The 12,573-nt window shown below is 38.0% G+C and overlaps 1 protein-coding gene across 6 annotated transcripts in view; it reads left to right on the forward strand.

The window, feature by feature from the left end:
• Positions 1-12,573, forward strand: part of NOL4 (nucleolar protein 4) — a 356,147-nt gene that overhangs the window by 327,982 nt on the left and 15,592 nt on the right. The gene's annotated exons all lie outside the window — the stretch shown is intronic.

Genomic DNA, 12,573 nt, shown 5'->3' on the forward strand with positions numbered 1-12,573 from the left:
ACCATTCATAGTTACAAAAATTTATTTTCCTGTGATGAGAACTTCTAAGACCTGTCTTAGCAACTGTTAGATATGTAATATAGTATTATTAACTACTGTTACTATACTGTACATCACCGCAACTTAATTTTTATAATTGAAGTTTGTACCTTTTTTGACGCCCTTTGCACATTTTGCCCTTCTCCTACAACCTGCCTCTGGCAACTACCAACCTGTTTTGTAATTTATTTTAGATTTAACATGTATGTGAGATCATATGTTATTTGTCTATTTTTCTGACTTCACTTTGCATCATGTCCTCCAGATCCATCCATGTTGTTGCAAAGGGCAAGATTTCTTTTTTATAGCTTCTGTGTGTCTGTGTGTGCATGTGAATGCATGCCATATTTTCTTTATCCATTGTTTCATCGATGGGCACTACGGTTGTTTCAGTATCTTGGCTATTATATATAAAAAAAGTGAACATAGGGCTGTATATATCTTTAAATTAATGTTTTTATTTTCTTTGAACAAATACCCAGAAATGGAATTGCTGGATCATAAGGTACTTCTATTTCTAATTTTTTGAGGAATCTTCATATTGTTTTACATAGTGGCTGTACCAATTTATATTGCCACCAACAGTGCACAAGGTTCCCTTTACCCCACATTCTGGCTAAAACTCGTCATTTCTTGTCTTTTTAAAGAGTAGCTTCTCTAACAAGAGGTAATATTTCATTGTGGTTTTGATTTGTATTTTCCTGAGAATTAGTGTTGGTTGGGCACCATTTCATGCCCTTGTCTATTCAGGTTCTTTGCCCATTTTAGTTATTATTTTGTGACAGAAAGAGGGACAGATAGGGACAGACAAGAAGCGAGAGAGATGAGAAGCATCAATTCTTCATTGTGGCACCTTAGTTGTTCGTTGATTGCTTTCTCATATGTACTTTGACTGGGGGGTTACAGCAGACCGAGTGACCCATTGCTCAAGCCAGCGATCTTGGACTCATGCTGGTGATCCTTGCTCAAACCAGATGAGCCTGCACTCAAACTGTTAACCTAAGGGTTTTGAACCTGGGTCCTCCATGTCCCAAACACTCTATCCACTGGGCCACCGCCTGGTCAGGCCCTCTACCCAGATTCTCTATTGAGTTGTACGAGTTCATTATATATTTTGGATGTTAACCCTTTATCATATATGTGATTTGCATATTTATCCCATTCAGAAGGTTGCCTTTTCATTCTGTTGGTTTCCTTTGCTGTGCAGAAGCTTTTTAGCTGTGTATGATCCCACTTGTTTATTTTTCTTTTGTTTGCTTTTAGTGTCAAATTCAAAAAGTCATTGCCTAGACAAATGTCAAGTAGCTTCCTGCCTATATCTTCTAGGGATTTTATGGTTTCATGTCTTGTTCAAGTCTTTAATTCACTCTAACTTTTGTATATATTGTAAGATAGTGGCCCAGTTACATTCTTTTTTACATGTGCTTGTCTACTTTTCCCAACACTTTTTATTGAAGAGACTTTCCTTTTTTCATTGTATGTTCTTAGCTCCTTTGTCATCAATTAACTAACCATGTATTCATGGATTTATTTCTGAGCTATCTTTTCTGTTCCATTGATCTATATGTCTAACTTTTATGCCAGTAACAAACTTTGACTACTCTAGCTTTGAAACCAGAGAGCATGTTGTCTCTGGCATTGTTCTTCTTTCTTTAGGTTGCTTTGGCTGGGTTGTGTGTGTGTGTGTGTGTGTGTGTGTGTGTGTGTGTTTTAATACAGATTTTAGGATTACTTAATCTATTTTGGTGAAAAAATGTCATTGGAATTTTGATAGGGATTGCATTGCATCTGTAGATTGTTTTGAGTATTTATGGATATTTTAATATTTTTCCAAACCCATAAGCACAGGATATTTTTCCATTTATTGGTCTCTCCTTCAGGCTAACATTCCTTGTTGACTTTGGTGGTCTATCCATTACTATAAGTGGTATCTAAGTCTCTTTATTATATTATTACTGTCAATTTTTTCAGATTTTTAAATAATTGCTTTATATGTTCTGGTGCTCCCAGGTTGGGTGTGTGATATAAATATTAATGTTATGTATTCTTGATGGCTTGTCCCCTATACAATAAAATGCAAATCATTGGCTATTTTTTTCTTAAAATATATTGTGTCTGAAGCACAGTATGGTTATACCTGCTTTTCTCTGTATGTAATTTACTTAGCATATCTGTCATTTCTTACCCTTTCATTTTAAGCCTATTTTCTCTTTGGACCAGAGATGGATCTTCTGATGCCAACATATAATTGGTTTTAATTTTTTAATGCTTTTCACTAATCTGTGCCCTTTGATTGGTAATTTTAGTCTATTTACATTTAGGGTGAGAAATTACTCCAGCCATTTTGTTTTTTGGTTGCTCTATATCTCCCTTGTTCCTTTTCTCTTGTGTTTCATTCTATTTGGTAGTTTTATGTAATTTTTTTCCCTGTTTCTTCTTTTTTTTTTTTGTTTTGTGTCTCAGCTCTGGATTTTTGTTCTGTGCTTACCATTAGGTTAATATAAAATGTCTCATAGATACAAAAGTCCTTTTTCTTCTGATTTCATTTTATCTTCACTCACCCATACAAGTTCATTCCTTTTCCTCCTCCCATATTATTCCCTTTTATGAGTTCATTTCCAAATTGCAGCAGATATAGGTATTATAACAAAGATCAAAGGGGAAAAAGCATTTATAAATGTTTACCACCCTATTCTGAGATAGTTGCAATTTCCTGCCTCTGTCTGTCATCTTACTCAAAGTTTTATATACTTTTGTTTTTTGTTTCAGGAGAAGAGCTGCTTCTAACATTTCTTGTAATCCAGGTCTTATAGTGGTAAATGGTCTCAGCTTTTGTTTTTTGGGAAAGGCTTTATTTCTCCTTCATACCTAACAAAATTTACTGAATATATTTTTGGCTGGTGGTTTTACTTTTTTTTTTTTTTTTTTCAATTTTTAATAAATTTTTATTAATGGTAATGGGATGACATTAATAAATCAGGGTACATATATTCAAAGAAAACATGTCTAGGTTATTTTGTCATCAAATTATGTTGCAAACCCCTCGCCCAAAGTCAGATTGTCCTCCGTCACCCTCTATCTAGTTCTCTGTGCCCCTCCCCCTCCCCCTAACTCTCTCCCTCCCTCCCTCCCATATCCTCCCTCCCCCCCCACCCTTGGTAACCACCACACTCTTGTCCATGTCTCTTAGTCTCATTTTTATGTTCCACCAATGTATGGAATCATGTAGTTCTTGTTTTTTTCTGATTTACTTATTTCACTCCTTATAATGTTATCAAGATCCCACCATTTTGCTGTAAATGATCTGATGTCATCATTTCTTATGGCTGAGTAGTATTCCATAGTGTATATGTGCCACATCTTCTTTATCCAGTCTTCTATTGAAGGGCTTTTTGGTTGTTTCCATGTCTTGGCCACTGTGAACAGTGCTGCAATGAACATGGGGCTACATGTGTCTTCACGTATCAATGTTTCTGAGGTTTTGGGGTATATACCCAGTAGAGGGATTGCTGGGTCATAAGGTAGTTCTATTTGCAGTTTTTTGAGGAACCACCATACTTTCCTCCATAATGGTTGTACTACTTTACAGTCCCACCAACAGTGAATGAGGGTTCCTTTTTCTCCACAGCCTCTCCAACATTTGCTATTACCCGTCTTGTTGATAATAGCTAATCTAACAGGAGTGAGGTGGTATCTCATTGTAGTTTTGATTTGCATTTCTCTAATAACTAATGAAGCTGAGCATCTTTTCATATATCTGTTGGCCATTTGTATCTCTTCCTGGGAGAAGTGTCTGTTCATGTCCTCTTCCCATTTTTTTATGGGATTGTCTGTTTGTTTGTTGTTGAGTTTTATGAGTTCTTTGTAAATTTTGGATATTAGGCCCTTATCTGAGCTGTCGTTTGAAAATATCAGTTCCCATATAGTTGGCTGTCTGTTTATTTTGATATCAGTTTCTCTTGCTGAGCAAAAACTTTTAATTCTGATGTAGTCCCATTCATTTATCTTTGCCTTCACTTCTCTTGCCATTGGAGTCAAGTTCATAAAATGTTCTTTAAAACGCAGGTCCATGATTTTAGTACCTATGTCTTCTTCTATGTACTTTATTGTTTCAGGTCTTATATTTAGGTCTTTGATCCATTTTGAATTAATTTTAGTACACGGGGACAGGCTGTAGTCGAGTTTCATTCTTTTGCATGTGGCTTTTCAGTTTTCCCAACACCATTTGTTGAAGAGGCTTTCTTTTCTCCATTGTGTGTTGTTGGCCCCTTTATCAAAGATTATTTGACCATATATATGTGGTTTTATTTCTGGGCTTTCTATTCTGTTCCATTGGTCTGAGTGTCTATTTTTCTGCCAATACCATGCTGTTTTGATTATCGTGGCCCTATAATATAGTTTAAAGTCAGGTATTGTAATGCCCCCAGCTTCATTCTTTTTCCTTAGGATTGTTTTGGCTATTCGGGGTTTTTTATAGTTCCATATAAATCTGATGATTTTTTGTTCCATTTCTTTAAAAAATCTCATAGGGATTTTGATGGGAATTGCATTAAATTTGTATATTGCTTTGGGTAATATGGCCATTTTGATTATATTTATTCTTCCTATCCAAGAACAAGGAATATTTTTCCATCTCATTGTATCTTTTTCGATTTCCCTTAACAATGCTTTGTAATTTTCATTATATAGGTCCTTTACATTCTTTGTTATGTTTATTCCTAGGTATTTTATTTTTTTGTTGCAATCGTGAAGGGGATTATTTTTTTGAGTTCGTTTTCTAATATTTCATTATTGGCATATAGAAAGGCTATGGACTTTTGTATGTTAATTTTGTATCCTGCGACCTTACTGTATTGGTTTATTGTTTCTAATAATCTTTTTGTGGAGTCCTTCGGGTTTTTGGTGTATAGGATCATATCATCAGCAAAAAGTGATAGCTTTACTTCTTCTTTTCCGATATGGATGCCTTTTATTTCTTTGTCTTGTCTGATTGCTCTGGCCAGAACTTCTAGCACCACGTTGAATAAGAGAGGAGAGAGTGGACAACCCTGTCTTGTTCCTGATTTAAGGTAGAAAGTCCTCAGTTTTATGCCGTTTAATAGGATGTTGGCTGATGGTTTATCATATATGGCCTTTATCATGTTGAGATATTTTCCTTCTATACCCATTTTGTTGAGAGTCTTAAACATAAAATTGTGTTGTATTTTATCAAAAGCCTTTTCTGCATCTATTGATAAGATCATGTGGTTTTTGTTCTTTGTTTTGTTGATATGGTGTATTACGTTAACCGTTTTGCGTATGTTGAACCATCCTTGAGATTCTGGGATGAATCCCACTTGATCATGATGTATTATTTTTTTAATATGTTGTTGTATTCGGTTTGCCAGTATTTTGTTTAGTATTTTAGCATCTGTATTCATTAGAGATATTGGTCTGTAGTTTTCTTTCTTTGTGCCATCCTTGCCAGGTTTTGGTATGAGGGTTATGTTGGCCTCATAAAATGTGTTTGGAAGTATTGCTTCTTCTTCAATTTTTTGGAAGACTTTGAGTAGAATAGGAACCAAGTCTTCTTTGAATGTTTGATAGAATTCACTAGTATAACCGTCTGGGCCTGGACTTTTATTTTTGGGGAGATTTTTAATAGTTTTTTCTATTTCCTCCCTGCTGATTGGTCTGTTTAGGCTTTCTGCTTCTTCATGACTCAGTCTAGGAAGGTTGTATTGTTCTAGGAATTTATCCATTTCTTCTAGGTTGTTGTATTTGGTGGCATATAATTTTTCATAGTATTCTACAATAATTCTTTGTATTTCTATGATGTCTGTGGTGATCTCTCCTCTTTCATTTTGGATTTTATTTATTTGAGTCCTGTGTCTTTTTTCCTTGGTAAGTCTTGCCAAGGGTTTGTCAATTTTGTTGATCTTTTCAAAGAACCAGCTCCTTGTTTTATTGATTTTTTCTATAGTTTTTCTGTTCTCTATTTCATTTATTTCTGCTCTGATTTTTATTATCTCCTTTCTTCGGCTGGTTTTGGGTTGTCTTTGTTCTTCTTTTTCTAGTTCCTTAAGGTGTGAAGTTAAGTGGTTTACTTCGGCTCTCTCTTGTTTGTTCATATAGGCCTGAAGTGATATGAACTTTCCTCTTATTACTGCTTTTGCTGCATCCCAGAGATTCTGATATGTCGTATTTTCATTTTCATTTGTCTGTATATATCTTTTGATTTCTGCACTTATTTCTTCTTTGACCCATTCATTTTTTAGAAGTATGTTGTTTAGTTTCCACATTTTTGTGGGTTTTTCCCTCTCTTTTTTGCAGTTGAATTCTAGTTTCAGGGCTTTATGATCAGAAAATATGCTTGGTACAATTTCAATTTTTCTAAATTTGCTGATATTGTCTTTGTGGCCCAACATATGGTCAATTCTTGAGAATGTTCCATGTACACTAGAGAAAAATGTATACTCTGTCGCTTTGGGATGAAGTGTCCTGTAGATGTCTATCATATCCAGGTGTTCTAGTATTTCGTTTAAGGCCACTATATCTTTATTGATTCTCTGTTTGGATGACCGATCTAGAGCCGTCAGCGATGTATTGAGGTCTCCAAGTATGATTGTATTTTTGTTAGTTTTTGTTTTAAGGTCAATAAGTAGCTGTCTTATATATTTTGGTGCTCCTTGGTTTGGTGCATATATATTAAGGATTGTTATGTCTTCTTGATTCAACTTCCCCTTAATCATTATGAAATGACCATTTTTGTCTCTGAGTACTTTTTCTGTCTTGTAGTCAGCATTATTAGATATGAGTATTGCTACACCTGCTTTTTTTTTGGGTGTTGTTTGCTTGGAGTATTGTTTTCCAGCCTTTCACTTTGAATTTGTTTTTATCCTTGTTGCTTAGATGTGTTTCTTGTAGGCAGCATATAGTTGGATTTTCTTTTTAAATCCATTCTGCTACTCTGTGTCTTTTTATTGGTAAGTTTAATCCATTTACATTTAGTGTAATTATTGACACTTGTGGGTTCCCTACTTCCATTTTATAAATTGCTTTCTGTTAGTTTTGTATCTAGTTTGATTCTTCTCTTTTGTTTTTCTATCATTTGTTTTTGTTTGTTTGTGTTCCATACTTCTTTCCTCTGTTGCTACCTTTTTTAAGTTAAGTGTTTTTGTGGTGGTTTTTTTAAGGGTGGTTACCATTAAGTAATGAAAAGGGTACCTACCATATTCATTGTAGTACCCTATCTTATAAGTATTTCTGCACTTCATCATCCTTTGCTACTGTTAATCTCCATCCTCTCCCCCCTTTTTTTCCTTTGTTGTCACAGTTTAAGTTTGGTTTTATTGTGTTCTTGGTGGAGCTGTTACTTGTGGTGTTGTTTTCTTTTGTTCTTTGAATCTGGTTGGAAAACCCCCTTTAGTATTTCCTGGAGTGGGGGCTTTCTGTTGATAAATTCTCTCATCTTTTCTGTATTTGTGAATGTTTTTATATCTCCTTCATACTTGAAGGATAGCTTTGATGGGTATAGTATTCTTGGCTGAAAGTTCCTCTCTTTGAGGGCTTTAAATATTGGGGTCCACTCTCTTCTAGCTTGTAGAGTTTCTGCTGAGAAATCTGATGATAATCTAATAGGCCTTCCTTTATATGTTGTACTCTTCTTTTCCCTGGCTGCCTTGAGAATTTTTTCTTTGTCATTGGTTTGTGTCATCTTTATTATGATGTGCCTTGGAGTGGGTTTGTTGGGGTTAAGAAAACTTGGTGTTCTGTTTGCTTCTTGAACTTGAGGCTTTAGTTCCTTCCACAGGCTTGGGAAGTTCTCGTCTATTATTTGTTTGAGTATATTCTCCATTCCATTTTCTTTCTCTTCTCCCTCTGATATACCTATTATTCTTATGTTATTCTTTCTGATGGAGTCAGACAATTCCTGTAGGGCTTTCTCATTTTTTATTATTTTTGAGTCTCTTTCTTCTTCTCTCTGTTGTGCCTCAAGTTGTTTGTCTTCTATTTCACTAATCCTATCTTCAATCTGGGCTGTTCTGTTAGCTAAGCTTGTTACCTCGTTTTTCAGCTCGTGAATTGAGTTTTTCATTTCTGTTTGATTTGTTTTTATAGTTTCAATTTCCTTGGTAATATATTCTTTGTGTTCATTGAGTTGTTTTCTGATCTCCCTATATTGCCTTTCTGTGTTTTCTTGTATATCTCTGAGTATTTTTAAGATTTCTATTTTAAATTCTCTGTCATTTAGCTCCAAGGCTTCCAATATGTTAAGTCTTTTCTCCATAGATTTTTCCACATCTATTTGTGTTACCTCTCTTTCTTTTGTATCCATAATATTCGATTTCCTCTTTCTTATCGGCATCTGAGGGTGGTTTTATTGATAGCACTAATTAGAATTAATAAAGAGTAAAAAGAAAAAAAAAAAAGGGTAAAACACCCCACAAAAAAAAACAGTAATAATTTATTATTTCCCCCTTTTTTCTCTCTTGTCTTTCCCTCCTCTCCCCTCCTCAGGGAAATATCGTGCCTATAATGGAGGGCCTGATTTGGGGTGAAGAGTTCAAGGGGCAAAAAAAAGGGAGTAGGGACCTACTAAATGCAAAAAAAAAAAAAGGAAGAAAATCTTAGACAAGCATAAGATGATTTGCTTGTAAGTGATGGTCAACTAAGAGATATAATGAGAGGGATAAGAGGGAATCAGAAAAAAGGACCAAAAAAGAATAATAAAGAAGAAAAAATAAAAATAATAAGTAAAAATCTGTTGTATTAAGTGGAGCGAAGACTAAATACAATGGAGACCTTGGGTTGGGAGGACCCAAAATGCCACAAAAATAAACAAACAAGAGAAAAAAAAAAAAAAAACAAAAGCAAAAAAGAGAAATAAAGCCAAAAAAAAGCCTTGAGTCCCAAATTAACTAATTTGTTCGTGATTGAGGATTATATGGGTGGAAAGTAAAACGAGAAAAGAAAAAACGAATAGAAAGGAAAAAATAAGAAAAAGAGAAAAACGAAGGAAGAAATAAAATAGGAGGAGAAAAAAACAAAATAAAGCAAGACAAAAAAAAAAAACAAAAGAGGAGAGAGTGAGAGTTAAGTGTTTTGGAGTATAACCTTAAAGGAGGGTGAGGATGAAGAAGAAAAATAAAATGCAACACTCATGGGTAGTGTAGTTCAAGAAAGGGGAAGCATAAGATGGGCAGAGAATAGAAGGACCGAGGTGGAGGAAATAAAGGCAAAAAGATAGAAGAAACAAGCAACAACAACAACAACAAAAAAATTAGTGGATCAAGTTGTAAAGTCTGTGGGTTTTTCTTGATTTTGAGAGGTTAACTTCTTTTTTCTTTTCTCTCCCTCTTCCTAGTCGGTGACTCTGTACCCCAGGCTCTGCCCCTGTGTCACTCTTAGGTAGGGATTTGCAGTTGATGGGATTCTATGGCAATGTCATATAATTGGCTTTAGTCTTGCTGGAAGTAAAGGCTTGTTGGCGTTTGCAGGGTCCAACGATGAGAGAGTTTGCTTTCCTGGATTCTCTCTCCTAGTCCCCCCTTTCTGAATTAGCAGCCTGGTGATCCAGCTATAAGGCTGCAACTGCTTCTGCCTGGGGAGTAAGAGGCTCAAAGAGCTGGGAAATCCCCACTCTATCCCCACTCAGTGCAAGGCTTTGGGAAAGGCTCTGAGAGTCAGGGCCTCCAGTGTAATCAGGCGGGGGTGGGAGTCAATTGTTGTCAAGGTGACTGTTCAGCGCCTATCATTTAGTTGGACCTCTCAACCCAGGCTTTCCACACTTTGTAGCCTGTTTTTGCAGGGAAGAAGAGGCACTAGTCTCTGCTTACGACTAGTGTAGTATAGACCTTATTATCTGCCAAGTCCTTCTTGTTAGCGTTTATCCCTGAATATGGAGGCTCTATCAATCAGAAGTTGCCCCCGCCCCTTTAGCGAGAGGCACTAAAAAATATCACGCCTCTTGTCTTGGATCGCTGAACTGAGAGAGATCTTATCAATTAGAACCGAGGGTGCGCAGATTTTATGGGTTAAGCTAATTTCAGTGATTGGGTCGCTGCTGTGTTTCCGAAGGTATTTTAGGCTGCCTGCGCGCGCCCCTCCCCCAACGCTTGATTGTTAGCTTGAATGGCTGGGTGAGGTGCCCCGCCCACGGAGAGAATCTCCCAAGCCTCTCCCGCTCCCCTGCCGCTGCCGGCTGGACCGCACCAGGCGCAGGATAATGGAGCCCCCTGGGTGTGCGGGCCAGTAGGGCGCCCTGGGCGCGTGGAATGCCCAAGGCACGCGCGCGAATGGGGCGCTCAGGGCACCGGTGGCCGGCGACCCCCACTCGCAGTGTGCGGGCCGCTGGGAACGTCAGCGGTGCTCAACCGGACCGGGCGCGCGCGGCGGCTCGTGGCGGCCGCTCGCGGTGGCGGTTCGCGGGGGCTCGCGGCGGCTCGCGGTCGGCCGCTCGCGGTGGCTTGCGGTTCCCAAGTATATGGGCTGACTCACCGCGGGCGCACTCCCTGGCGGCTTGAATGAGCGTAGCTGCAGTAGCTTCCTCCACACCCTCGTCTCTCAGATTCAAGTGATAACAGTCCTTTTGCTTTCAGTTTGTGTGGAACTCCGGAATGCTCCGAGGATAAATTTTTCTGTTTCTAGTTGATAAATTTGTTGTGATTTAGGGGAGAGCTGTCGGACGCGCTTCTCACGGCGCCATTTCCGTGACGTCACTCCGGTTTTACTTTTTTGATACAAGCAGTCACCAGATTATGGACAAGATAGGTTCTGAAGGTTTGTTCTTAAGTTGAATTTGTATTTAAGTTAAAAAAGGGCCCTGGCCGGTTGGCTCAGTGGTAGAGCGTCGGCCTGGCGTGCAGGAGTCCTGGGTTCGATTCCCGGCCAGGGCACACAGGAGAAGCGCCCATCTGCTTCTCTACCCCTCCCCCTCTCCTTCCTCTCTCTCTCTTCCCCTCCCGCAGCCGAGGTTCTATTGGAGCAAAGATGGCCCAGGTGCTGAGGATGGCTCTGTGGCCTCTGCCTCAGGTGCTAGAATGGCTCTGGATGCAACAGAGTGACGCCCCAGAGGGGCAGAGCATCGCCCCCTGGTAGGCGTGCTGGGTGGATCCCGGTCGGGCACATGCGGGAGTCTGTCTGACTGCCTCCCTGTTTCCAGCTTCGGAAAAATGAAAAAAAAAAAAAAAAAGGTACATTTATCTATTAAACGCAACTTAGATGTTTGTCTTAACAGTATTAATTTTTACCTTTTTGTGCATATAAATATTTAAACATTTCAAACCTACAGAATCTGTCTTGTTTATAACCCCAGGACTGCCTGTATTTTGAATAGTTCATTCCATTCTATCCTGCCTTGCAGGGTTTCTACTGAAAAATCTGATGGAGTTTCTTTAAAGGTTACTCCTCCCCCTCCCCCTGGCTGCCTCAAGAATTGTTATTGACTGTTTTAATATAATGTGTCTTGGAGAAGGTTTTTTTATGTGTTGCATTAATTATGTATTCTATTAGATTCTTGTACTTGAATGTTCAGTTCCTTCCCTACATTTGGGAAGTTTTCATCAATTTTTTCCTTGAATACATTCTCTGTTCCCTTCCCCCTCTATTCTCCTTTTGGGATACCCATTATTCTTATGTTACCCTTTCTAATGGTGTCAGATAAGTTCTCAGGTTTTTTGTTGTTTTTTGTTTTTGTTTTTTTTAAATCTTAGTTCTCTCTCTCCTTTGACCTGAAATCATTTTTAGAATTCTATTTTTCAGTTCCCTAATTCTTCCATATGGTCTGTGCTATTTCCAGTGCTTTCTAATGCATTCTTTATCTTATTTATTGCTTCTTTTGCTATAGAATTTGTTTGCTTCCTTTTTATAGTTTCTCTTTGTTAAAGCCTTCTATTCATTTTATTTCTGAGGTCACTGAACTGCATTTCTGGGTTTTCTTATATCTTATTGAGTTTCTTCATGACTTCTATTTGGATTTCTCTGTCGTTGAGATCCTAGTCTTCAATGACTTTGAGTTTGGTTTCTGGAGAATTATAATTTTCTTTCTGTGTTACCATGGTACCTAGGTTCTTCATGGCGCTCGATCAATTGTTTCTCTGCTGATGCATTTGAAGTAGTAAATTCAAACAGTTCAGAAGGTTGGTAATTTGAGACCTTTCTTTTGTTTTCTCCTATCTGTTCTACTTGTGCTTCCAGGCAGCTGTGTTTATGGTATAGAGGGATCAATATGGTTATTGGAGGACCTCTTACGTGGCCAGGATGGTAGATGTCCCTATGTCCAGGTTTCCTTGGTCTTGGGGTATGACTATTCTTTTGGGAGTATGTGGCAGGTTGGAGGGAGCCTGGTTTTTGAGCCCACTGTGCTGGTACCTGGCTCCTATGACTGCTGGCACCACTGTGCTATAATCATGATGCTCTAGACATGTCTTCAGTATAGTTACTGGGTTCTGTAACAAGCAATGGGAAGTGCTGCCAGATTATCAGGCACCAGTACTGTACTGCCTTTCTCATTCTCTGCTAGGGTATGGGGGCTACACCAATATTTCTCTACAG

This window comes from Saccopteryx bilineata, chromosome 11 (assembly GCF_036850765.1).
Source record: "Saccopteryx bilineata isolate mSacBil1 chromosome 11, mSacBil1_pri_phased_curated, whole genome shotgun sequence".
In the NCBI taxonomy this organism is placed as follows: domain Eukaryota; kingdom Metazoa; phylum Chordata; class Mammalia; order Chiroptera; family Emballonuridae; genus Saccopteryx; species Saccopteryx bilineata.